This window comes from Mauremys reevesii, linkage group 10 (genome assembly GCF_016161935.1).
Source record: "Mauremys reevesii isolate NIE-2019 linkage group 10, ASM1616193v1, whole genome shotgun sequence".
Taxonomy (NCBI): domain Eukaryota; kingdom Metazoa; phylum Chordata; order Testudines; family Geoemydidae; genus Mauremys; species Mauremys reevesii.
Window position 1 is genome coordinate 46508809 of NC_052632.1, and position 25450 is coordinate 46534258.

The 25450-nt window shown below is 52.7% G+C and overlaps 1 pseudogene; it reads right to left on the reverse strand.

Annotated features, from left to right (window-relative positions):
• Window positions 1–7337: 7337 nt before the first annotated feature.
• On the reverse strand, window positions 7338–25450 carry LOC120373436 (annotated as a pseudogene).

The window sequence follows — 25450 nt, forward strand, 5'->3', positions numbered from 1 at the left end:
TGGAGCTTGATTCTAGCACCACTCGTAGCCTAGGTGCCATCCTGCATCTCGCTGCGACCTACGCTCCTACCACTGGACCTAATTATCAGATGTGACATCAGGTTGTGCAACTTTTTGCATAAAAGCAGGCTCTCCACAACTAAGTGTCCTGTATGCCTCCCCTGCCTGGCCCGGTGCTGCCCCTACTAAGTTGTGCAATGGAAATGACTGAAAATATAGGAGTTCCTTTAAACAACCTCCGCCCCTGGACCTACGACACATTTCTTGACTCGGACATTAGGCCCTACCATAAGGGCCCGACCATCAATCAAACCCTAACCCTAAGCAATGTGTGTCATGTGACCCCCCCCAAGAACTCCTCCCACCACCCTCTTCCAATCAGGATGGGTTTCAGCCCAAAAGGACCCCCCCCCCGAGAGATCTGATCGATCAAAGTGACTTCCGGGGTGGGGGTCACCCATCTGGCAGTGGGTCGTGTGACCCCACTAAGAACTCCTCCCAAGGCCCTCTGCCAAGCAGAGTGCAGCAAAACACACTATGGACAATACTTCATCCATGATGTATTTGGGGACAGTGTCATCTGTTCAGGTGACATACTTCTCTTTCTGGTGAACCCAGAGCAGCACACAGGTTTCGACAGCATGGTCTCAACACAGAATTGGGAAAGCGTACCTCCAACCAACTCTCCCACAGAGTTTTTGGGGTACAGACTCTCCCTAGAAGGTGCTACGATTGACCCAAATTACGTGGAAACCATTCATAAACGGGACAAAGTTTGAAGTCCTCAAGAAGTGCAGCGCTTCCTAGGGTAGGTCTATACTTACCTGCTGGGTCGACGCGTAGCGTTCGACTTCTTGGAGTTCAAACTATCGTGTCTAATCTAGACGCGATAGTTCGAACTCCGAACGCGCTCCAGTCGACTCCGGAACTCCACCACCGCGAACGGCGGTGGCAGAGTCGACGGGGGAGCCGCGGACTTCGATCCCGCGGCGTCTGGACAGGTAAGAAGTTCGAACTAAGGTAGTTCGATTTCAGTATTCGCGTAGCTGAAGTCACGTACCTTAGTTCGACCCCCTACCCTAGTGTAGACCAGGCCCTAGACATCATTCATCCTGTATTTGAGCTTGGCAGGGATCAAGAGAAGGGACAGGGCTATTAGAGGGCAATGTGATGTGCGGTGTGGGGGGGGGGTCAGAGATGGGGGAAAGGCCTGAAAAGTTCAGCTACTCTAGATCAACTGTGTCAGAGAATCACTGGTTGAAGTGACCTGAAAGCTCTGAACTGGGACTGGCCAAAACTATCATCCTCAGATGGGAACATATCAAAAGTCTGCAGAAGCTCAGCCTCTGAGGTGAACGTTGTGGCCCAGCTCTCTCTCTCGGCTCTGTATCTCTCAGGATTCCAGCTAGCTGTTCCAATACAGGATGAAAACTATGCCACTGAAGTCTCACAGCGCCTGTGCAGTGAAGTGCCGCTTAAACCCGCTGTGATGCTGTGACGGAGCAGGGAGCGGGGCGGAATTGACCTGGGACTGTTGCCGGGGAGTTACATTGGGGATGAGAAGGACTTTAGCTGAGCTGAAACCTGAGCCAGGAGGAGGGGTGGGGAGAAAGCACACCTTCTGCCTGGGAGACTGAACAAACGAGAGGAGGAGCAGAGGGGAGGGGGGAGAAAGCGGCTGGAGGGATTTTTAGTTTCAGTTTTTGGCTGGGTGGTGCACTAAGCTCCCTGAACCCGCCCAGAAGGATTTGCTTGAGGGGTCCTGGTTGTGCCTACAAGCTATGCTGTAGACTGTGTTCCTATTGTCCAATAAACCTTCCGTTTTACTGGCTGGCTGAAAGTCACAGTGAATCCCAGGAAGAGGGGTGCAGGGCCTTGACTCCCCGACACTCCGAGATAGATGCACAGACCTTGCCCTGGCTGTCTGCACAGGACTGAATTTCAGCCCCTGTAAGGGGTATAAGGAAATCATTGGCTGAAGGCCTTTTTCTTTTTGGATGTCTGTCTAGTGGGGAAAAACGATGGGGATTTTTAACCTGTTTCTCGCCCATGACGGGTGCTTCAGTGACGCAGAGAAGTGCTGATGCATTGGTTGATGTCCCCACCTTTTAAGCATAAGGCTAATAGGTACTGGGGTTGCAGAGTGCCCCAGATAAAGGGGCACCGGGTCCGGGGAGGCACATGGGGGCGGGGGCAAGCGTTAGTGGGACATCGGCCTGCAGGGGTTGCTCTGGAGGCTGGAGAGCTAATTCCTGCAAGAAACCAGCAGGAGGCGCCGCAGGGGTGAATCTACACCGTGTTAGAGGTATCTTTGGAAAACCCTTCGCGTGTCGGGGTGTGAGATGGAGCAGGAGATACAAGAGCTCCACTCAGACTCCCCTGAAGAACACCACCCTGTCTTTCTGTGGTCTGGTTAGAGCTCGCCGGCCATTGTGGCGGTGAAGACTGGATGGGAGCTGCTGGATTGACCTTGGTATACCTAGGTCAGTTATCCTCCTTTTAAAAATAATCCTGTACGTTTCCTGGCATTTTCCTTATTATGGAATCAACAAGGGTTTGAGCATCTTGTCTTGTTTCATGCTTTCACTACCTAGTCTAAATATTCCATAATAGCACTAGAGAGACCTTAGAACACAATACTGATCTGTACTAGGGATACATTTCTCAAGGAATCATACTTGAAAAGCTACCAGCAAGCACTGCTCCTGATTTGGAAGCGTTCTGTACATGACAAAGTGAAAAAAAAGCAATTCATTCGTGAGCTCTGCTAGTGATAACATGCGTTAGGATGTTGTCCCTATCATTTCGATGAGATTAGTTCGTGAAAAGAAGACGCAAAGACTTTCATCACTGAATCGAGCATGTCAGAAATGTCTCATGAAAGCTACATCTCTCATCCCTTAGGATTCGGTACTGATCAGTTGGAAGAGACCGGAGCGTGAAAATTACTTTTAAAAAGCAAATCGCATAACTGATCGATGCTTGTGAGACCTTTCTAATGGACTCTTTGACTTAAAGCTATTGGGCTAGATTATTGATAATTTGGGAGCGCTCGGATTGTGAAAAAAAAAACAACCAAGAAATAAATCACAGCTCATGTGTCACCATTGCGATTGAGGCTTTACTCGAACGATGTCGATTTCAGAGCACTTAGGACGCCGTCCTGAGCATTACAGGCAGCCCGATTCATAAAAGTTTCAAAGAACGCAAAACATATTCCTGATCAGTGCTTGTGACAACAGTCTCTGGGAATCTGCATGGTTAAGCAATTAAGCTCCCTTCCTGATTATTATTATTATTATTGGAAGAGATGGGCTCGTGACAATTATGAACAGCGAGAAAGGCATTACTCAGACTATTCAGGTCATGTGACAAGGTTCTCATGGCGTCTTCATCTTAAAGCATTTAGGATACAGTCCTGAGCATTTGGAAGAGATCGGACCACGAAAATTACAAAAAAAGCAAAACTCATTACTGATCATGGCGGGTGACATATTTCTCGGGGGAAACGCTCAGGTTTAAATCAGTTAGGCTGCTGTCCTGAGCATTACGGGACGGTCGGTGTGTGATAATTACAGCGAAAATAAAACTCATTACTGAGCAGAAGCGTCGCTTCTAAAAGAATTTGGATTCCGTCAAACATCTGGGGGAAAAAAAATCAGCTAGTGAAAATTACAATCAAAGAGAAAGTCATAACTGGTCAGAGCTTGTGGGAAATTTATCAGGGAATCGACTTCTTAAAGCCATTAGGCTACAGTGCTGATTATTTGGAAGAGAGTGGCACTCGAAAATTACAATCAAACTAACAAAAATCATTATTGATCATTGCTTAGAAAAGTTTGTCATGGACTCTTCATTTTGAAGCAGTTAGGAGACTATCCTGATCATCTGAAAGAGCTCGGCCTATGAAAATGACCAAAAAAGCCAATCTCCTTACTGAGCTCAGTTTCAAGTCAGTTTCAAATCAGCTGCTGTCCCAAACATTGGGGTTCGTCAAAACATAACTGATCCTTGCATGTGACGAATTTCTCATTGAGTCTCTAGCTTAAAACTTTTCGGATACTATGCGGGACTACATGGACTCTCCATATCTAAAGCCATTAGGAAACTGGCCTGATAACTTGGAGGAAATGAGATGGTGAATTAGTCCCAACCAAGCAAACTGCATTCCTGATCAGTGCTTGTGAAACATTTCTCATTGATTCTCCATCTTAAAGCCTTTTGGATAAGTATTTAGAGGAACTCGGAGATCGAAGAGTACCAAACAAAAAAAATCATGTCTGGAAAAAGTTTCTCACGGAACCTTCATTTTTAAGCAGTTCGAAATCTGTTACCGTTATGGGGGGTAAATCGGTTGTGAACAGTAACTATCCAGAACGTTTTACTGCTCCCCACTTGTGACAATTGTCTAATTGACTCATTATTTCAAATCCATTAGAAAGTTGCATTCAGCAATAGGGGTAGATGTTGTCTTGAACATTACAAACAAAGTAAAATTAATTCCGGTTCAGTGCAGTTCTTATTGGGAAGTTCACTTGGAGCTAGGCTTAGAACTAGGGATAGGGTTCCTATAGGTACAGTTTCCAAGGCTTTGTGTGGCTAGAGGGCCCCACTCTAGGTTTAAATTTAGAATGGCTAGGCAAATTGAAGTAAGCCTTGGAATTCCTTTGGGGAGTGCTCAGCACCCTAGGGAATGGGTTCCTATATCTAGGGCTCTATGCTGTAGGGTTACGCTATCTAAGGGTAAGCCATATGGTGTTAGGGGTTTTACGTGTAGGGCTTCCCCTGCCCTGCCCCAGGCTTAGGCGTCCTATGTGTAAGGGCAAGAGAGAAGGCCCCAGCTACCTGTTTACTTGGGACGGAAAACAAAGGAGAGGGGGGAGCTGTTGGTGCCTGTGATCTTGGATGCCCAGCTGGAAAGTGCAGGGTCCCTGGACTGTAAGGAGAGAGCAGGCAGGGGAGACTTAGATGTACTTTGCTGACGGAGGCCAGGCCTTAGGGTGCTGAGAATGTCCTAGGCTGTATTTAGATGCTCAATAAACCTTCTGTTTTATGTTGGTGCTGGTCTAAAGACTAGGGTTGCATTATTCCCTCTGTGAGTGGCGGTCCCGAGGACCAGAGCGAATGGCCTCTCTGAGGGGGCCCAGAGGGAGAGACAAGCGTGATAAGGCTCCACGAGCTGCAGTTCCAGGAGGTGGAGGGGCTTAAGCCCTCAAAAGGCAGAGTGGACCCCTGAGAAGGGCTGTCACAGTGAGGGGGTTCCCTCCAGGGATCGTACGGGGCCAAGAGTGGGCATGACCGTTGTAGCAGAGGAGTACAGGATGGACCCTGTAGACCATTGGCTGCGTGTGCAGGTGGTTTGCAGTGAGCGACTGCCATCGATAAAAGGGGGTAATTGAGGGACCCAGCACAGAAACGGCCTATAAGCAGCTCCATAAGAGGGCCCTGGCACGTCTCTGCACTGAGAGAGGGCTAAGCATGGGGAGCCTCACTCAGGAAGAGCTGACTGATCGGCTGGTAGAGCGTGACCAGTCTGTGGCCAAAGTTCAGATCCCAGTGAAGGTTCTGAATTGCCCGGAGAGACTGGGAAGAGCAGGAAGCACTTGGTGGGTAAGTACACAGCCCCCCGTGCCCTACTACAGCTCTCAAACCCATCCCCCACAGCACCACCACAGCTCCCCATCCCCTTCTATAGCAGTCAAACCTGCCCCCACAGCCCCCCGTGCCTTGCCACACCCCTCAAACCCATCCCCCACAGCCCCCCGTGCCCTGCCAGAGCGCTCAAACCTATCCCCCACAGCCCCACCACAGCCCCCCAATCCCCTGCCATAGCAGTCAAACCTGCCCCCACCATACCACCACAGCCCCCCGTGCCCTGCCACAGCCTTCAAACCCATCCCCCCAGAGCCCCACCGCAGCCCCCATGCTCTGCCACAGCTCTCAAACCCATCCGCCATGTGAGCTCCACTGACACCAGTGGGGATGGCACAGCCATGCCCTGCAGCAGGGGATGCTGGGTGGTGTCGGGGGAGCTCCAGCCTCCCCCGATGATGTTGGGGGTAGTGGGGGCTGACTGCCACGGGGCCCTGAGGCTGATGGGGATGAGGGTGTCTCTGGGAGGTGAGGCCCTCGCTGCCATGGGATTCCTTACAATGAAGGGGAAAACATGGAGCCTTCTCTGGCCACTGCATCCCCCCAAGCAGCAGAAGGGATTATACTTTCTCCTTTCCTCCCTGGTGAAGAGACCCTCAGTGCCCAGCTGGAGTTGGGTGGAGGAGGAAGAGGATGTGTCCGGTGAACAAGCCACCATCAGGGTCATCCAGCAGCAGCTCCAGGGCAGAGATGAGGAACAAAAATCCCCCAGCTGCGCTGCCACCGAGTCTGTCCTGCCTCTTGTTCCATCTCCACCCAGGCGGGGTGGGGGTGGGGGTCTTGTACCAGAGAATCCCTCACCCCCAATGGAGGGACACATCTCCTCTGCTATCTGGCACCCTAAAGTGGGGGCGTTTGTCCCACACAGGCCAAGGTGTCTGCTCCGTGCAGACACTGTCCAAGTTACAACCCCTGTCTGTGCAGGGCGACACTGGTTTCGGGAAGGGGGAGGCTTTCCCTGTCCAACCCCATGGAGGTCCTGAGCCCTGGAGCTGGTTTGGGTTGGGTAGGGAGGTCCCTATGTAACAGGCGCTCTCTCTCTCTCTCTTCCCCACCCCACTCCTAGTTGGTGGAGGACGGGGCCAAACAGCTCCGCTTCCGCCAAGCTCTCCCGAGTCTGTGTTTCTGGGCACAGAACCGGGTGGGACACTCTGGAGCCCCACTTTTCAAAAGTGGCCCTCGTGGAGAGCATTGCGGTGAGTGGGACCCCATGCCCAGCCCCTGAGGCGAGGGAGCCAGATATGGGAGGAAGAGTTAGTGGGGCCGGATGGGGAAGCAGAGGACGGGGGTTCCTGGGGCTGAGGGCTGGGGATCAGGGAAGGGGATAATTGTGACACTGATCGGGAGCTGGCAGTGGGGGAATTGTAAGCCCGGAGGGAGGGGCGGGAGGAATTGGGTGGGAGAGGGGGAAGGAAGTTTGATGGATGGGCTTCTCTGCGCCAGTTAATGCATTGACTATGATACAGGTACACAAATGTCACAGTATTTCATCCCTTTTGAGTCATCACTAGAAGCAGGTGAGATCTACCAGGAAAGTCCTCTGCCAGGTGGCGAAGCACTTTCTGCAGGAAGCATCATACCACACACTGGCTTACATCCTCTTTGGGCAACTCCCGTTAACAGAAAACAGGTCTAGGAACCTGATGGCAACTTGCTGTGCCCTAGTTTGAAGTCCAATATCCCATTCTTGCTTGGGGACAGTTCCTTCGTCAGCTGTCAAGGGGTTCATCTTGCTTGCCAAGCAAGGCCTCTCTCTCATCAGAAGTGTGAGGTCTTCTCTTCTGATAGGCAAGGAACTGGAAGGAGATCATCACATCAAGAGACAGAACCCCCAGGCTGCCAATCAGCCAGGGGAGGTGATGAATGATGTAGTTGCCTTCAGCTCGCCCTGGGTCTGGGCTCTTCAGAAGCACACTTATTCCATACAGTGAGTTCCCCAGCATCACCAAAGCGAAAAGATAGTATGACACCCCTGGGTAGATTTCCTCTTGAAATTAGTGTAGAACTGGGGCACTCGGGAGAATAGATTCAACGAGGAGATAGAGCCAACAGTGAAGCCAATGATTTCCTTCTTGGTGAAAGGCTCACATCCATCTGCATCCACTGTGGCAGACAGAAGAGTCCTCCCTTTAAATGGCACTGTTTCAACTGTGGAGCCAGCTCTGCCCAGCAAGGATGTTGCTGACCCTCTGTCAATGGCTGCCAGAGGCCTTTCCTGTGAAACCCCAAATGCGCAGCCCCTCGGATTCCCACAGGGAGCTCTCTGCTCATTCACATGTCAGCCACGGCTGAAGTGTCTGACGGGGGAAATGAAGAGGGTTTTTTTGGCCAATGTGATATCTACATGTGGCCATGATTTTACTTACCTAGCAATGTAGGTTGTTTAGCCCATTCCTGGACACAGCTGTTACGCCTGCTGCTGGCCAGCCCTGAGATGTAGGCCCTTCATCCACACAAGGACATGGTATACCAAGGTCAATCCAGCAGCTCCCATCCAGTCTTCACCGGCACAATGGCCGGCGAGCTGACCACAGAAAGACAGGGTGGTGTTCTTCAGGGGAGTCTGCTGGAGCTCTTGTAGCTCCTGCTCCATCTCACACCCCGACACACGAAGGGTTTTCCAAAGATACCTCTAACACGGTGTAGATTCACCCCTGCGGCGCCTCCTGCTGGTTTCTTCCGGGAATTAGCTCTCCAGCCTCCAGAACAACCCCTGCAGGCCGATGTCCCACTAACGCTTGCCCCCGCCCCCATGTGCCTCCCCGGACCCGGTGCCCCTTTATCTGGGGCACTCTGCAACCTCAGTACCTATTAGCCTTATGCTTAAAAGGTGGGGACATCAACCAATGCATCAGCACTTCTCTGCGTCACTGAAGCACCCGTCATGGGCAAGAAACAGGTTAAAAATCCCCATCGTTTTTCCCCACTAGACAGACATCCAAAAAGAAAAAGGCCTTCAGCCAATGATTTCCTTATACCCCTTACAGGGGTGAAATTCAGTCCTGTGCAGACAGCCAGAGCAAGGTCTGTGCATCTATCACGGAGTGTCGGGGAGTCAGGGCCCTGCACCCCTCTTCCTGGGATTCACTGTGACTTTCAGCCAGCCAGTAAAACGGAAGGTTTATTGGACAATAGGAACACAGTCTACAGCATAGCTTGTAGGCACAACCAGGACCCCTCAAGCAAATCCTTCTGGGCGGGTTCAGGGAGCTTAGCGCACCACCCAGCCAAAAACTGAAACTAAAAATCCCTCCAGCCGCTTTCTCCCCCCTCCCCTCTGCTCCTCCTCTCGTTTGTTCAGTCTCCCAGGCAGAAGGTGTGCTTTCTCCCCACCCCTCCTCCTGGCTCAGGTTTCAGCTCAGCTAAAGTCCTTCTCATCCCCAATGTAACGCCCGGGCAACAGTCCCAGGTCAAATCCGCCCCGCTCCCTGCTCCGTCACAGCATCACAGGGGGTTTAAGCGGCACTTCACTGCACAGGCGCTGTGAGACTTCAGTGGCATAGTTTTCATCCTGTATTGGAACAGCCAACTGGAATCCTGAGAGATACAGAGCCGAGAGAGAGAGTTGGGCCACAACGTTCACCTCAGTGGCTGAGCGTCTGCAGACTTTTGATATGTTCCCATCTGAGGATGATAGTTTTGGCCAGTCCCAGTTCAGAGCTTTCAGGTCACTTCAACCAGTGATTCTCTGACACAGTTGATCTAGAGTAGCTGAACTTTTCAGGCCTTTCCCCCATCTCTGACCCCCCCCCCACACACACACACCACACCTCACATTGCCTTCTAATAGCCCTGTCCCTTCTCTTGATCCCTGCCAAGCTCAAATACAGGATGAATGAAGTCTAGGGCCTGGTCTACACTAGGGTGGGGGTTCGAACTAAGGTACGTGACTTCAGCTACGCGAATAGCGTAGCTGAAGTCGAACTACCTTAGTTCGAACTTCTTACCTGTCCAGACGCCGCGGGATCGAAGTCCGCGGCTCCCGCGTAGACTCCGCCACCGCCGTTCACGGTGGTGGAGTTCCGGAGTCGACGGGAGCGCGTTCGGAGTTCGAACTATCGCGTCTAGATTAGACGCGATAGTTCGAACTCCGAGAAGTCGAACGCTACGCGTCGACCCGGCAGGTAAGTATAGACCTACCCTAGGAAGCGCTGCACTTCTTGAGGACTTCAAACTTTGTCCCGTTTATGAATGGTTTCCATGTAATTTGGGTCAATCGTTGCACCTTCTGGGGAGAGTCTGTACCCCAAAAACTCTGTGGGAGAGTTGGTTGGAGGTACGCTTTCCCAATTCTGTGTTGAGACCATGCTGTCGAAACCTGTGTGCTGCTCTGGGTTCACCAGAAAGAGAAGTATGTCACCTGAACAGATGACACTGTCCCCAAATACATCATGGATGAAGTATTGTCCATAGTGTGTTTTGCTGCACTCTGCTTGGCAGAGGGCCTTGGGAGGAGTTCTTAGTGGGGTCACACGACCCACTGCCGGATGGGTGACCCCCACCCCGGAAGTCACTTTGATCGATCAGATCTCTCGGGGGGGGGTCCTTTTGGGCTGAAACCCATCCTGATTGGTAGAGGGTGGTGGGAGGAGTTCTTGGGGGGGTCACATGACACACATTGCTTAGGGTTAGGGTTTGATTGATGGTCGGGCCCTTATGGTAGGGCCTAATGTCCGAGTCAAGAAATGTGTCGTAGGTCCAGGGGCGGAGGTTGTTTAAAGGAACTCCTATATTTTCAGTCATTTCCATTGCACAACTCCAGTAGGGGCAGCACCGGGCCAGGCAGGGGAGGCATACAGGACACTTAGTTGTGGAGAGCCTGCTTTTATGCAAAACGTTGAACAACCTGATGTCACATCTGATCATTAGATCCAGTGGTAGGAGCGTAGGTCGCAGCGAGATGCAGGATGGCACCTAGGCTACGAGTGGTGCTAGAATCAAGCTCCAGGGACACACCAGGTTCATAACCGAGATCAGAGTCCATCAACAAAGCAGAAGCAGAACCAGAGCCATTGTCCAAGTCCAGGCCAGAGGTCGAAGCCGGGTGGTCAGACCAAAGAGCAGCCAAGTCCATGCCAAGCAAAAGTCCAGATACAGGCCGAAGGTCAAAGCCGGGTAGTCAAAAATCTGAGGGGTTGGGGAAGATCAGGAGGAGGAGGCAATGCTGGAGCAGGTGGGTTTTGGGCCTGGAGCGAGGCTAGAGAAAGGCAAGGAGAATACTGAGCCAGGGGTCATAACCAAAATCTGGAGCCCAGAAGGGTTATGCCAAAGTCATAGCCAGAGATCGGAGCCAAGAGTCAAGTCAGCGTCAATAGCGAAGGCAGGGCAGGGTGGGAATGAGGCTGACTTACTGGATCCCTAGAGACCCCCTCATCGTGGGACTCCCATCCTAGGAATAAAAGAAGGACAGCAGGATGACAAAGATGTCTCTGACCCTGGGGTCCGATCCAAGGGGAGGTCCCATACAGGCTATGGGATCTCCCTGTTACTTTCACACTCAAACCCCCCTTAGCCATAGGGGAGAATAAAGAGCAGAACACAAAGGTGCCCCTGGGGGAAAGGCTCTAGGCTGTGACCCAGGCCATTTCCCAGATCTACACCCAGGATTGTGTGACCAGGGCCGCAGCCCTTCCTCTACGTCACAGTTCCCACCTGCCAGAGGGGGAGGATCCTTCCCTGCCCCAGGGTGTTAAGGAGGAGTTTCATTCCTGGCTGGGAAGCGTTCCGATACCAGGTCGGTGGATTGGGCCCCAGGTGGGGGATGGTCAGACATTCACTGCGTCAGGGGTGACATGGACAATGGAAAGGTCTGAACAGTGATGACAGGGGAGGGGATCCATGTCAGGCCAGCCCTCCCAGACTGCAATGGCTCTTGAGCATAATGCCTGGTTCTGTGGATGCTCTCATTTCTTGGCCGGCCCCACGGCCCTGACAGCCTGATTTTCCAAACCTGGCTTCCGGGCATGGGGGCAGGGGCAGTATCTGGCCTGGCCCCAGCTCCAGGGGTTTGAGTAGGGCATGGTGTTGCGAGTGAGGTGCTCGGCCTTGGTTTCTCTCATTGCTGTGGTCTCTATGTCCGCTCTCCCCTGGCCCTCCCCCCTCTAGGCACAGTGAGACAGAGCAAGACCCGTGGCAGGGTGTGGGCGCTTGTGGTCATGCGAAGAGGGGGCCCTTCAATGCTGTCCCACGGAGCAGAGCCCCTGCAGTGCTTTGGGCACCTGGCGCAAGCACCTGATGTTAAATCAGGGGCGGCTCTACATATTCCTCCGCCCCAAGCAGTCAGGCGCGGGAGGCACCCCGGACCCTGGGAGCAGCGGACCTCCCGCGGGCTTGACTGGTGAGGGTCCGCTAGTCGCGCGGCTCGGCTGGACCTCCCACAGCTGCGGGCGATTCGCTAGTCCGGCGGCTGCGGTTGAGCTGACGCAGTCACGCCTGCGGGAGGTCCAGCCGACCCACGCGACCAGCGAACCGTCCGCAGTCACGCCTGCAGCAGATCCGGTCGTCCCGGGACTCCGGTGGACCTCCCGCAGCCGTGACTGCGGCAGGTCCGCCGGCCCAATCTGCCACCCCTGCCGGCAAGTGCCGCCCCACGCGCGTGCTTGTCGTGCTGGGGTCTGGAGCCGGCCCTGTGTTAAATAGATGGGCCATGACCTTCGCTGTAATGTCCTCTTGCTGCAAGGGAACAAGGATCAATCAGAGGGTACGTCTTCACTACCCGCCATATCGGTGGGTAGCAATCGATTTCTCGGAGTTCGATATATCTCATCTCATCTAGTTGCTCCCGTCGACTCCGGAACTCCACCACCGCGAACGGCGGTGGCGGAGTCAACGGGGGAGCCACGGACGTCGATCCCGCGCCGTGAGGATGGGTAAGTAATTCGAACTAAGGTACTTCGACTTCAGCTACGCTATTCACGTAGCTGAAGTTGCGTACCTTAGATCGAAACACCCCCCCCCCCCCCAGTGTAGACCAGGCCAGAGACTCGGACACTCACGAGACCAAAGGGTGTTAATGGCTCAGGGAGCCAGCAAAATTTCCACCCCACCCCCTCCCCATCTTTGAGGGAAGGATTCCCGCACCCAACCCCCGAGATGAAATCTTGTCTCCTCTCTAGTGACTTCCAACCAATGTGGACCTATAACCTACAGCACGAGAGCAATTGTCCAGAACCAGGCTCCAAATCCCTCTAGTGGCTCACAAGGTGGATAAGAGTCCTGGGGCAGCCAACCTTTGGGGTCCCATGGACCAAGGAGCCCCCTTCAGTAAGAAGTTGCAGGCACTGAGGCCTCGAATAGCTCTTCCTGGAGCAGGATTCACCGCAGGTGTCATGAGATGTTGGAAATGTGTCTGCGCACTCTGGAACCGAACTCATACAGACATCCAAGGACACTCTACTGCTCCCAGCCGCAATATCGCCTGCAGCTCACCTGCTAGAGATTAGGGGTTCTTGTAGATCTGGTTCATTCCCACGCCTCACCTCACTGACATTCCCATGAGCCTTACATACGCTGCTGGAAATAAGTAGCAGGCTCTTGCCCTGTATCCATGACACACTCACTGCAAGGGGAGCCAGCTCCACACCTGAGCACCGGTGCAGAGTCCTTACCTCCCCCATCCTGGCCATGTTCCTATAGCCCAGGCGCTCAGTGTCCTGGAGCCCATCCCGACACCACAGCTCTCTTGCCTCTCTGATGTTCAGCCCTGAGGGAGAAGGACACACCCATTTGGGACGTTTGGCATTCTGGTTTCAGTGCCTGTTTCCTTCTGTTCCCATTGCTGGGTACACACTGGCCAGGGTCCTCGTGGCATCCATGGACCAATGGACTCACAGGGTCCCCACCAGGTGGTTTAGTACCAGAAGGGGGATTTGTTTCTGTCATCGCAGTAATCATGGGATCCTTATGGCCATTGTGCTCTGGGCATGGGTGCCTGTTAATGGTGACATCTAATACTGAGAACCCCCCACACCCACTGAAGTTAGGCCCAACTGGTGCCATCCTACAAGCTTTGTGTCCTTCCCCTGTGGTTCCTGCTCCAGCTCCTGCCCTCATGATGGGCTCTTTCCCTCCACGTGTCTCAATAGTTCCATTCCTGTCCCCTCACTAGCTGGCTGCCCCGTCAGAGGGCTGATTTCCCTGGGCTGGGGGACAGAGCTGGGCTCTGAGATAAAGCAGCCAATTTCCCTGGCACTTTCACACACACCTCCCTAATTCAGAGAGAGGGGGAAGAGAAAGAGTCACCATCTAAGCTGGGGTCGGTCTCAGAGGAGGGGGCTTCTTTCTGTAGGGTCCCATTGCCCAGCAGAGGGAGTCTCAAAGGGGGGGCCTTGTTTCTATTGAGGTTCCTCTGCCCCGCTACAGTGGGTCTAAATAGAGAGGCCTTAGTTCTATAGGCATCCCAATGGCCAGCTGGAGCTAGTCTCCCAGAGGCTTGTTTCCATGGGATCCCATTGCCCAGCGGGGTTTCTTTCCCCTCTTCTGCAGCAGGAGCCTGTGCAGGCCATATATCCTGCCCCTGGCTTGCTGGCTGATGTTGTTGGCTGGGTGAGATATATAGAGAGACCCAGCTGCAGCACAAAGTCTCCTGCCTTGGGGAAGTCGGAGGAGCTCTGGTGGCAGGAAGAGGAGAGGAGAATCTATCAACATTCTCCCTTCAGCTCTCCAGCTCCCCTGGGCCAGAGCTCTGCTCCCACCCCTCTGTAGGAGGCGCTGGGGCAGAGGAGTCAGGGGCGGCTCTAGAAAGTAGGCTGCCCCAAGCAGCGCGGAGCGCTGCGCCGCCCTCCCCCGGTCCCGCGGCGGGTCCCCTCTTCCCGCGGCTCCGGTTGAGCTCCTGCGGCAGGTCCACCGGAGCCCGGGACCAGCGGACCTGCCGCAGTCATGCCTGCGGGAGCTCAACCGGAGCCGCGGGAAGACGGGACCCGCCGCAGTCATGCCTGCGGCAGGTCCGCTCGTTCCGGGCTCCGGTGGACCTGCCGCAGGCATGCCGGCGGGAGCTCAACCGGAGCCAAATGCCGCCCCCCCGGGAAACGGCCGCCCCAAGCGCCTGCTTGGCGCGCTGGGGTCTAGAGCCGCCCCTGAGAGGAGTGAGACCCCTCTTTCTCTCTGTCCCCAAGGGAGCTTGGAGCAAAGGGACCAGGACAAGGGCCCTCGATGAGCACTCGCTGCCTAGCTGTTCCAGAATAACAAGGGCCCGGAGGCACAAATCTGCCAGCCAGTGGCCTATGGAATGCAGTCCCTTACGGACCCAGGGGGGACCAATTAGCCAGGGGATGAGGAACTTCACTCAAGCCCTGTCTCCGCAGGATTCTGGGGTCAAAGGTCACTTATGTCAAATCCAGGCAGGGAGGTGGCGAATTCGAGCACGGCAGCACTGCTCTGTATGGCCCTGGCTCTCTCCTGGGTCTTTTGGGAGAGGAGCCTGAAATGGATGTGCTGCGGGAGAAGGAGGCAGGGGAGGGTACATGCTCTACAAACGAGCCTCTTCCCCTCCCCATGGGGCTGAGACTTTGTGCTCAGGGTGGAAGAATAGCTGATTTGAAAAGGGGGTTCATGACACTGCCCACGTCTTGCTGGGCACAAGCTCATTGTCTCTCCAGGCTGGGACAATGTTCAGTCTTGGGACTGGTCTATTTGCTCTGAATCCCTGATCCATGAACAGCATGTCAGGATCAAGGCACATGTCCTTGCCCCCCAGACCCCAGCTGCAAAGGCCTTGGTAGCATGGATGGAGTAGCCGTGAGGACAATCCCTCCAGGAACTCCAGTGTCCCTAGGACAGAAGAGCTGATTCCCTGAGGCGCCTTCTGTATCTCAGGGTCTCCCTAGAAAGGAGCCAATTACTTTTCTCAGAGGCCCATATTGTGCATCTCACGGGGGTTTCGGTCTCAGTCCCCAGCCAGGCCTGTTTTTCACTGTTAGTGCTTAGTGCAACCTTGCAGAGCTCTGGCTGACAGTCCCAGCTCCTTCCCCCTGCACTGACAGCTCTGGGAAAGTGTGGCCGGCTGGGTCCAAGCTGGCGGGAGGGATAGCTCAGTGGTTTGAGCATTGGCCTGCTAAATCCAGGGTTGTGAGCTCAATCCTTGAGGGGGTCACTTAAGGAACTGGGGTAAAAAAATCTGTCAGGGGGTTGGACTAGATGACCTCCTGAGGTCCCTTCCAACCCTGATATTCTATGATTCTATGAATGGAAATATGGCTCTTCTAGTCTCTCCTTTGCAGCCCTCCCACGGAGCTAAGGGGAAATTCCACCCCAGACCATCCCATTCTACTCACCTCCAAGAGGTGCTGCAGTTTGTCCAAGGTGGCGGGGGGGGGGGTCTCTGTCAGCAGGGCCCTGAGCAGGGAGCACCCATCAGTCATGGGACATGGGGCTACACCAGTCAGGGGACAATTAGGCAGGGTCTTCAGGAGCCATGGCAAGACTCAAAAGGCACACCCTGGCCTCTCCCATTGACATCACTCCAGGGACATTTAGCAAGAGTTCATGGCCGGATGCCTGCTGCCTCTTCAAAGCTTGCTCTTAGCAGTTCTCTGTGCAGGGCCTGGTACCCAGCAGACTATGGAACAGCCAAACTGTAATGAGTGGGAGGTAGGATACCCAGGAGAGTCCAGGCAGTAGATCAGAGAATGAGGAGAGGAGGAAAGTGTGGAATCAGCCACGGAGGGGTAACACAATCTCCCCTGGAGGGAAGGGGCCCTCCCTGCCAGGGCCGGCTCCAGGCACCAGCTGAGCAAGCTCGTGCTTGGGGCGGCAGATTCCAAGGGGCGGCATTTGCTGCTTCGGCTGCCCCCGCAGGTTTTTTTTCTTTTTTCTTTTTGGTTCGCTGCTCCAACCGCCCTGTAGAGGGCAGCAGTGCAGAGGAGAGGAGTGCCCTGCAGGGAGTGGTGCCAGGTCTGTAGCAAGCGCGGCAGGGCAGCCGGCGTCCTTCCCTGCCTGCTGACCAGAGTGGCGCGGAGCCCTCCTGGCAGGCAGTGTGGCAACCGCCCCACTGAAGGAAGCCCTGGCTGCCCCCTTCTCTCCCCCTCCCCCTGCCCGGGGCACATCTGCAGGGCCAGGAGTCGCCACCCTGCAGGTTTGTTTGTCCCACCTCCCCTTCGCTGCTCCGTACAGCCCGCAGGTTTGTTTGCCCCCCCCACCCCACTTCGCTGCTCTGGCCAGCCCACAGATTTGTTTGTTCCCCTCCACTCGCTGCGCCGGCCGCTTGCAGGTTTGTTCGTTCCCCCCTGGGAAGAAGGGGATGCAGGAGGTCTTAGGGGAGAAGGGGATGCAGGAGGGGAGTTCAGGAGTTAGCAGAGAAGGAGGTGCAGGAGGGAAGTTTAGGGGTTAGGGGAGAAGGGGTTTCAGGAGGGGAGTTCAGGGGTTAGGGGAGAAGGGGTTTCAGGAGGGGAGTTCAAGGGTTAGGGGAGAAGGGGTTTCAGGAGGGGAGTTCAGGGGTTGGGGAGAAGGCCGGAGGAGGAAAGCTCAGGGGTTAGGGGAAAAGGGATACAGAAAGGGACTGGGGAGCAGGAGTGCAGGAGGGGTTACTGGAGAAGGTGTGCAGGAGGGAGGGTTCATGGGTTAGGGGAGAAGGGGTTGTAGGAGGAGAGTTCAGTGATTAGGGGAGAAGGGGTACAGAAAGGGAATGGGAAGAAGGGGGTATGGGGGATAGAGGAGAAAGGGGTTCAGGAGGGTAGTTCAGGGGCTAGGGGAGAAGGGGGTCTAGAAAGGGGCTGAGGAGATGGGGGAGCAGAAGGAGTTGGGTAGAAGTGGCATAGAAGGGATTAGGGGAGAACGAGTTTTTCATTATTATTGTTATTGTGTATTTTACAAATAATTTCACACGTGTCTCAGATTGAAAGCGTGAAATTACCCTCAGTTTTATCCGTGAGTACCACCTCTTAGCTTCTCTGTACTAGCACAAGATGGGTCCATCTCCCCCTCTGTGTGCCTGCGTTCTCTCCTTCCCTTACTCTATTTCTGGCAGCATGCAGAAACCAAAGTAAGGCTGGCAATACACCATATACCATGCCACCCTTATTACTGTGCTGCATGGCCTTCAGAAATGGGCGCCCAGCCGGCACCTGCCACTCCCCAGACAGTGCTAAATTCCGAGCCCCAAAACCTCTTTCCATACAAATTAAGCACTGGGTGGGACCCTGGGTGGGGGTGGGGGAACTGGTACAGCCTGTGGGGGCCAAGGTGATGGGGAGGTGGGGAGCCTGGGAGGGCCCCCACAGTGTCTGTACTCTGCCCTGGCCTTTAAAAAGTCTCTTGGGAGTATCCCCTTCAGCATGCTAGACCCTCAAGGAATCACACTTTTCCACCTGGCCTCAATGCCTCTGAGACTGGCCTCTGGGCTCCAGCTCTCCTGATGAGCTCTGCCCAGCGACTACAGAATAGGGTTTATTAGGTTATTAGTCAGCTGGACTACAATGTTGGGAAATCCTTAGGTTAGCACAGAGGATCACAAGTTAAAACAAGGCTCATACTGGCTGAAGCCAGGGCTCCACCAAGCCAAGCTGCTGTAGGATCCATCTGGATGCTCTCTTTCTGTCCCTTCATCTCTGAGTCCTGAATGAAGGGCCCTGTGTGTCTGTGAACACTGTTCTTAACACAGACTCCCTGACATCCCCTCATTCCTTGTTCTCTTGCTGCCAAACCATGCTCAGTTCATACATGCAGCCTGTATTGACTACCCAGCTGTTAAGTGATAATGTCCCAGTCACTGGCTCTTCCCTTAGCTCTTCCAGACTGGATCCTGCAATGACAAGTGCAGGTTCTATTCAGTTCATTTTAATTATTCTGTTCTGAAAATAGGAGGCAACATATTTCAGTCACCTCATGCCTTCCATCTGTCTGGAGAGGCATTTTAACCCCTATGCATTCAGGGGATAACAATACAGAGGCTGATGGGGAGACACACATTGGTGATAAAAATATTACAGTAAATTCACATTTTCATCACCATGACATATTCCTAGTTCCACTTTGCCTACAGTTTCATTTTTCCTGGTTCCTTCTACAGTTTCAAGGTGATTGGACCCGATTGCCCTATCAGGGCCCTTGTGGGAGAAGATGCCCTGTTATCCTGTCACCTTTCCTCCATGATGAGTGCTAAGAGCATGGAGGTACGCTGATTCTGATCCATGTTCTCTGAAGTATCAGAGGGGTAGCCGTGTTAGTCTGGATCTGTAAAAGCAACAAAGAATCCTGTGGCACCTTATAGACTAACAGACGTTCTGCAGCATGAGCTTTTGTGGGTGAATACCCACTTCTTCAGATGCAAGTCATCTGAAGAAGTGGGTATTCACCCACGAAAGCTCATGCTGCAGAACGTCTGTTAGTCTATAAGATGCCACAGGATTCTTTGTTGCTTTTACATGTTCTCTGAAGTTGTCCCTCTCTATTGGGCTGGGAAAGAGCAGGTTGGCCAGCAGATCGCACCATATCGAAACGAAGCTACTGAAAGACAATATTGCTAAGGGAGTGTCTCCTTCAGGATACACAACATCATCCCCCTGCTGAAGGGACATATGGTTGCCTCTTCCAATCACTCACCTTTTACGGAGAATCTGTGTTGGAACTGGAGGTGGCTACTCAGAAGCACGGGCTGTTGTTTGCCCTTCCCAGCACTGGTCAATGGCATGTCTCACCCCCTCCCCGCCCCCACCCCCCAGGCTCTGGTCTGTTCAGACTAGTCACAGGAAAGGCACCAGAGAGCTAGGGAATGAGGCCTGCTGTTAATGGGATTGATGCACATGCCTGCCGTCTCCTCGCACCCCCTGGAGTAACCATCTCTGTGTCCAGCTCCTCCATCCCTCAGCTGCTGGGGCATCTGTCTGGGCAAGGATCAGGCACCACCTGTTTCCCCTGACCTCCAGGGGTCATGCCCTAGACATGGCTGCTTGTCCAAGGGAGCGTGACCCCTTCTCTCACAACTCGCTTGGGCTCCGAGAAAGCTTGTGGAAATCTCCCAGAGGCCTCTGCTTCCGGGAGCTGATAAAAGATCTCTAGCTAGCGAGGTGTGCCTATGAACTGTGGGTTAGATACCCTGAGGCCCGTGTGGCCACAGGGGGTTGACTGGAGCTCTGTGTGTGGACATGTGCAGAGTGAAGCCCAGACCTGGAGGGTAAAGGAGTGAACCTGTATCACTGCTACACCCTGCACCCACCAGAGAACTGTACTGGTGCAGACTGACGTGGTAGGACTGTGACAGTGTGTGCCCCAGCGGTGTAGCATTGTCCTCACTCGCCATGACATTACACATACAGCGCTATCACTTGCCCTTGCTTTGTACGCAGCCCATGATCAGTCACCACTTACCAGCTCTGTTTCCCAAGGCTTCTTGGATGGCTTCCTTAAACTCAGTGCAGGCACAGGTCATATCATTTTTCAGTTTCAAATTTAACTGAGGCTCAAATGCGGTTTTGGTGCCCTTCTGTAGGGATCTTGGCCCATGATAGATTGGGGCATTTAGCTTTTGTTAAGATATAAAGATCCCTGGGATGTAACATATAGGTGGTAACCATCTGGTTTATTCTTTTCCCTTTTCTGCTGGCTGCATTTTAATTCCTTCCTGACAACACATAGCCAAACGTCATAACTTCACATAATATGATAGCACATACACTTCAACAAAATATTAATATCTAGCAGATCAAGCCTTTCAGCATGATACCTTGCAAGGCATACTTAGTGGAAAACATATCCTAATTATATGACAGTGGTGAATAAGTGGAGCCAGGGTGTCACACTGAGACCAGCACTCTAACCCCTTGAGCTATGAAGCCAGGCACCAGAGGCAGAGGAAGGATGTAGGTTAAAGCCAAAGAGAGACAAGCTACCTAGGAAGGGGAGACAAGCCACCAGCGAGGAGATTCCAAGTCTGAGACCAATACCCAGGCTCCAGCAAGATATGAATTGGTGACCCTTGCATTCTGAGACCACTAGTTTAAACCTCTGAATTACAGAGCCGAGCCCCAGGACCATTTGCAGAGAGAGAGGATGAAACTGAGGAGAAACATGCTACCTCTAAAGGGGATAGGAGCCACCAGCAAAGAGATTCCAAATCCATGACTGCTGCACAGTCCCCTGTGAGTTTTGAATCAGTGACATCTGCATTCCAAAGCCACTGCTCTTACCCCTTGAGCTATGATGGTGGTCCCCAGGTCTCTTGACAAAGGGAGGTTAATGCTGAGGAGAGATGAGCTACTGAGGAAGGAGAGATGAGCTAGCAGTGAAATGATTCTGAGTCCTCTACTGAAGCTGCTGCAACATTTGAAGGAGTGATCCCTGCATTCTGAGACCACTGCTCTAACCCCCTTAGCTATGGAGTCTGACCCTAAAGCAGGGGCGGCTCTACATATTCCGCCGCCCCAAGCAGTCAGGCGCGGGAGGCGCCCCGGAGCCCCGGGAGCAGCGGACCTCCCGCGGGCTTGACTGGTGAGGGTCCGCTAGTCGCGCGGCTCGGCTGGACCTCCCGCAGCTGCGGGCGATTCGCTGGTCTGGAGGCTGCGGTTGAGCTGCCGCAGTCACGCCTGCGGGAGGTCCAGCCGACCCACGCGACCAGCGAACCGTCCGCAGTCACGCCTGCGGCAGATCCGGTCGTCCCGGGACTCCGGTGGACCTCCCGCAGCCGTGACTGCGGCAGGTCCGCCGGCCCAATCTGCCGCCCCTGCCGGCAAGTGCCGCCCCACACGCGTGCTTGTCGCGCTGGGGTCTGGAGCCGGCCCTGCCCTAAAGTCCTTTGCAGAGGGAGGATGTAAGTTAACGCTGAGGAGAAACAAATTAGCTAGGAAAGGGAAATGAACCACCAATGAAAAGAGTCTGTGTCCAAAACCACTACCCAGGCCTCCATGAGTTTTGAACCCATAACCTTTGTATTCTGGGCTCACTGCTGTAACCTGATGAGCTGTAGAGCCAAGCTACAGGTGTGATATTATCTGATTAAAATAAGACCATGTAGATCATTGTATCTACCACTGTTATATAATTTTAACAAATCTTATACACAGTGTGTCAAGTAAGATGTCAATGGAAAAGCTGTGATTTGGTGAATATGATTGTCCTATTTGTATGCATGTATCATTTTTGTATCTGAAGTTATGAATATTAACTATGTACCTGTATTTCAAATGTTTGCTCCTGTGGTAACACCAATGAGGTATTTTGCCAGCATGTGTGGAGGAACTATTCAAGTTGAATGGCCAATCAAAGAACACTTAACTCACAAATGAAGACATCTATCTACACTTAATGGACTTTCCTGTGAATGTTCTAACTAGAGTACGAGTATGACCAGGGATGGTGTCCCTAGCCTCTGTCTGCCAGAAGCTGGGAATGGGTGATGGGATAATTGCCTGTTCTGTTCATTCCCGTTAGGGCACCTGGCATTGGCCACTGTTGGAAGACAAGATACTGGGCTAGATGGACCTTTGATCAGATCCATTATGTATGGATCATTATGTATAAGTATGGCCATTCTTATATTCTTATGAGTAATGGCCTCTACTATGACTAAGCAAAGTATGCATGGACATGTGACTTGCCATTGTGACTCCAAACACCATCTTTTTACTTGTAATTTTCCACAGACTAGAACAATGGGTTTCCCTTCACTTGGCAGAAGCTATAAAAGGCCCTGGAAACATCTCCATTTTGCCTCTTTCCTGCTCAAACCTCTGGACTATGAATTTATACTAATGAGAGCATTCTAAACAAGGGACTGAGGTCCTTTCAATGATTTGGAACCAGAGAAGTATCAAGAGAGCAGTTTATTCCATTACTGCTACAAGCCTGAGCCAAGAACTTTGTATGTATTTGATTCCTTTAACCAATTTTTAACTCTCATCTTTCTTTTTATAAATAAACCTTTAGATATTAGGGTTTGAACTGTTGATGCATGCATTTGAGACCACTGCTCTAATCCCCAGAGCCTCTTGGCAGAGGGAGAAGGTAGGTGAAAACTGAGCAGATATTGAGCTATCAGCAAGGAGATTCTGAATCTGAGACTGCTACTGAGGCCAGTGTGATAGTTGAACCAGAGACCTCTGCATTCTGAGACTACTGCTCTAACCTCCTGAGTTACAGAGCCTGGCCCTGGGTGTTTTTGCAGAGGGAGGATGTAGGTTAATGCTGAGGAGAAATGAGCTACTTAGGAAGGGGAGATGAGCCTTCAGGGAGGAGATTCTGAGTCCAAGACCGCTACCCAGGCTGCCATGAGATTTGAACTGGTGATGCCAAGACTGCTGCTCTAACTCACTCAGCTACAGAGCCAGGCCCCAGGTCCTATTAGCAGAGGGAAGATGTATGTTAATGCAGACAAAGCTACCAGGTAAGATGGGGCGATAAGGATACTCCAAATCTGAAATGGCTATATAGGCCCCCATAAGATTTGGGCTGATAATGCTTGCATTTAGAGAACACTGCTTGAAGCCCCCAAGCTACAAAGCCTAGTGCCAGGTCCTTTTGCAGAAGGAGGATATAGGTTAACACTGAAGAGAAACAAGCCACCCACCCACAAGAAGATTCTGAAACTGCTACACAGGCCCCTACAAGATTTGAAATGACAACCCCTGACTTCCAGGGCCACTACTCAAACCTCCTTAGCTACAGAGTCAGGCTCCAGATAATCTTAGCAGAGAAAGGTTAATGCTGAAGAGGTTGAGACTATTAACAAGACCCCTATGAGATTTGATCCTATGACCCCCCTGCATTCTAAGACTGCTTTGCTAACCCTCTGAGCTACACAGCTAGGCCCTAGAGTGCCTTAGCAGAGGGAGGAGGTAGGTACAAATTTTCAGGAAAAGTTCTCCCTTGAACTAGGAGGTGAGTTTCCTAACCACTTTGTGTCACGAAGTGTGGGGGAGTCAGGGCCCTGCACCCCCACACCACTTTCTGCGATTCACCATGACTCTCAGCCAGCCAGTAAAACAGAAAGGTTTATTAGATGACAGGGACACAGTCTAAAACAGAGCTTGTAGGTATGGAAACCAGAACCTTTCAGTCAGGTCCCTCTTGGGGAGTAGGGAACCCAGACCCTGGTTCATGGGCCTCCCTCCATTTCCCCAACCCACTCCAAACTGAAACCCCTCCAGCAGTCTCCCCCAGCCACACACCCCAGCTCCTCCTCCAGCCTTTCTTGCTCTAGAAGATCAGCACTGACTTCTTGTTTGGCTGCAATGAAGAATTTTTATGAACCAAACTCATCTGAATGGTCATGAGAGATTTGTAATTAGTTTCTAATGTAGATTTTTCAGAGAATGTTGTCAACCTGAATGACCAGCAGCTAGTTCTTTTGTTTGCAAAGAAGAATTTTCACAACAACTTCTGCCCTAAAATGTGAACAGCGATTACTAGCTGGTAGCTACTCTGAGAACTTTTCTCCCTGAATGAGTAGGAGTGACTTGATTTGTTGCCATGAAGAGTTTTTACTAAGCAATCTCCCCTGAATGGTCTCGGGAGATTCCTAACTGCTTTGCAATGCAGACTGTTTGAGAACCTTTTCATCTGGAATGATTAGTAATGAGTTGTTCTTTTGTATCAAATGAAGAATCTTCATGACAGCTGCTGCGGAGTGGCAGAGACCAGGGAGAGTACATCTACCACATGAGCAGCACCACTTCACAGTAAAGTCAGCGCCTCCCCTCAGTGGCTCATTGGGCCTTCTGCTGCTGGCAGTGCCACCCCGATGGGAGCTGGAGGCAGCATATACTACATCTCCCATGGTGCCGTGCCATGGACCCCACAGGTTGGATGGTGGGCTCTTGGGTTGGTGGGAGAGATTGGAAGGGACTGGGGTGTGGGAGCTGGTTGAGAAGGATCTGAGGCGGACTAGCAAGGTGCTGTGGGGCCGGGCATGAGGCAGCAGCAAATACCTGGAGGAGGAGAGGTCAAGCAGGTTAGAAACTACAATTCCCGTGATGCATTGGGTCAGTGAAGGAGGGGCTTGCTGGGGGATGATAGGGAAGGAAAACAACTCCCATGATGCATTGGGATTGAAAAGAGCTATGTGCAAAATGGCTGTCCCCACCCCTCAGTTCACCCTTTCCCCTCACTTTCAGCCAGCACCACTTCCTCTTCCAGTGACTTCCGCTTCCTGGCCTGCAGAAATAAGAGCATCCAATGGAAAACAAGAGATGCGTTATTGTCCCCCTTCAATATTGTCCCCCCGGAAATGAGATGTCTTAATTCCATCCCCACACAGCACCTGGCATTTCCATATAGACCGTTACTCTCAGTGAACTGGTTTACTCCTCCTTTCTCTCCCACATCCACCTGGGTTCTCAGCTCCAGGGCATGGACTCAGTCTAGTTTTTAAACTTGAACCCACTGTCCATCACACTGTTGGGCCTTCAGGGACCCCAACATTCATCACCACACATGTTGGTCCCCACCCACATTGAGAATACGCTCTCCCCTCCCATGGGCAGGGTCCACTGTAGGTAACAAAGGGTACGAGTCCCCTGGGCTAGGGTTAGGGTTACTAAGAGTAGGCATTCTTCTTCGAGTGATTGCTCCTGTGTATTCCACAGAAGATGTGCGTGCTCGCCATGTGCACCGGTGCTGGAAGTTTTTCCCTTAGCAGTACCCATACTGGGGAGCACCGCAGTGACCCCCTAGAGTAGCACCTGTATATCGTGCTATAAGGGGAGCCACGGGCTCCCCCCACCCTCAGTTCCTTCTTCCCGCCAGTGAAGGTACTTGGAACTTTTGTGCTCCAGCTCTGTGTGGAGCGGAGCAGCCCGGTGCTGTCGACCCAGGCATCCCCACGGATGCGGATGCTGTCGACGCCGGAGGCGCTGCAGGCTGCGACGGACAT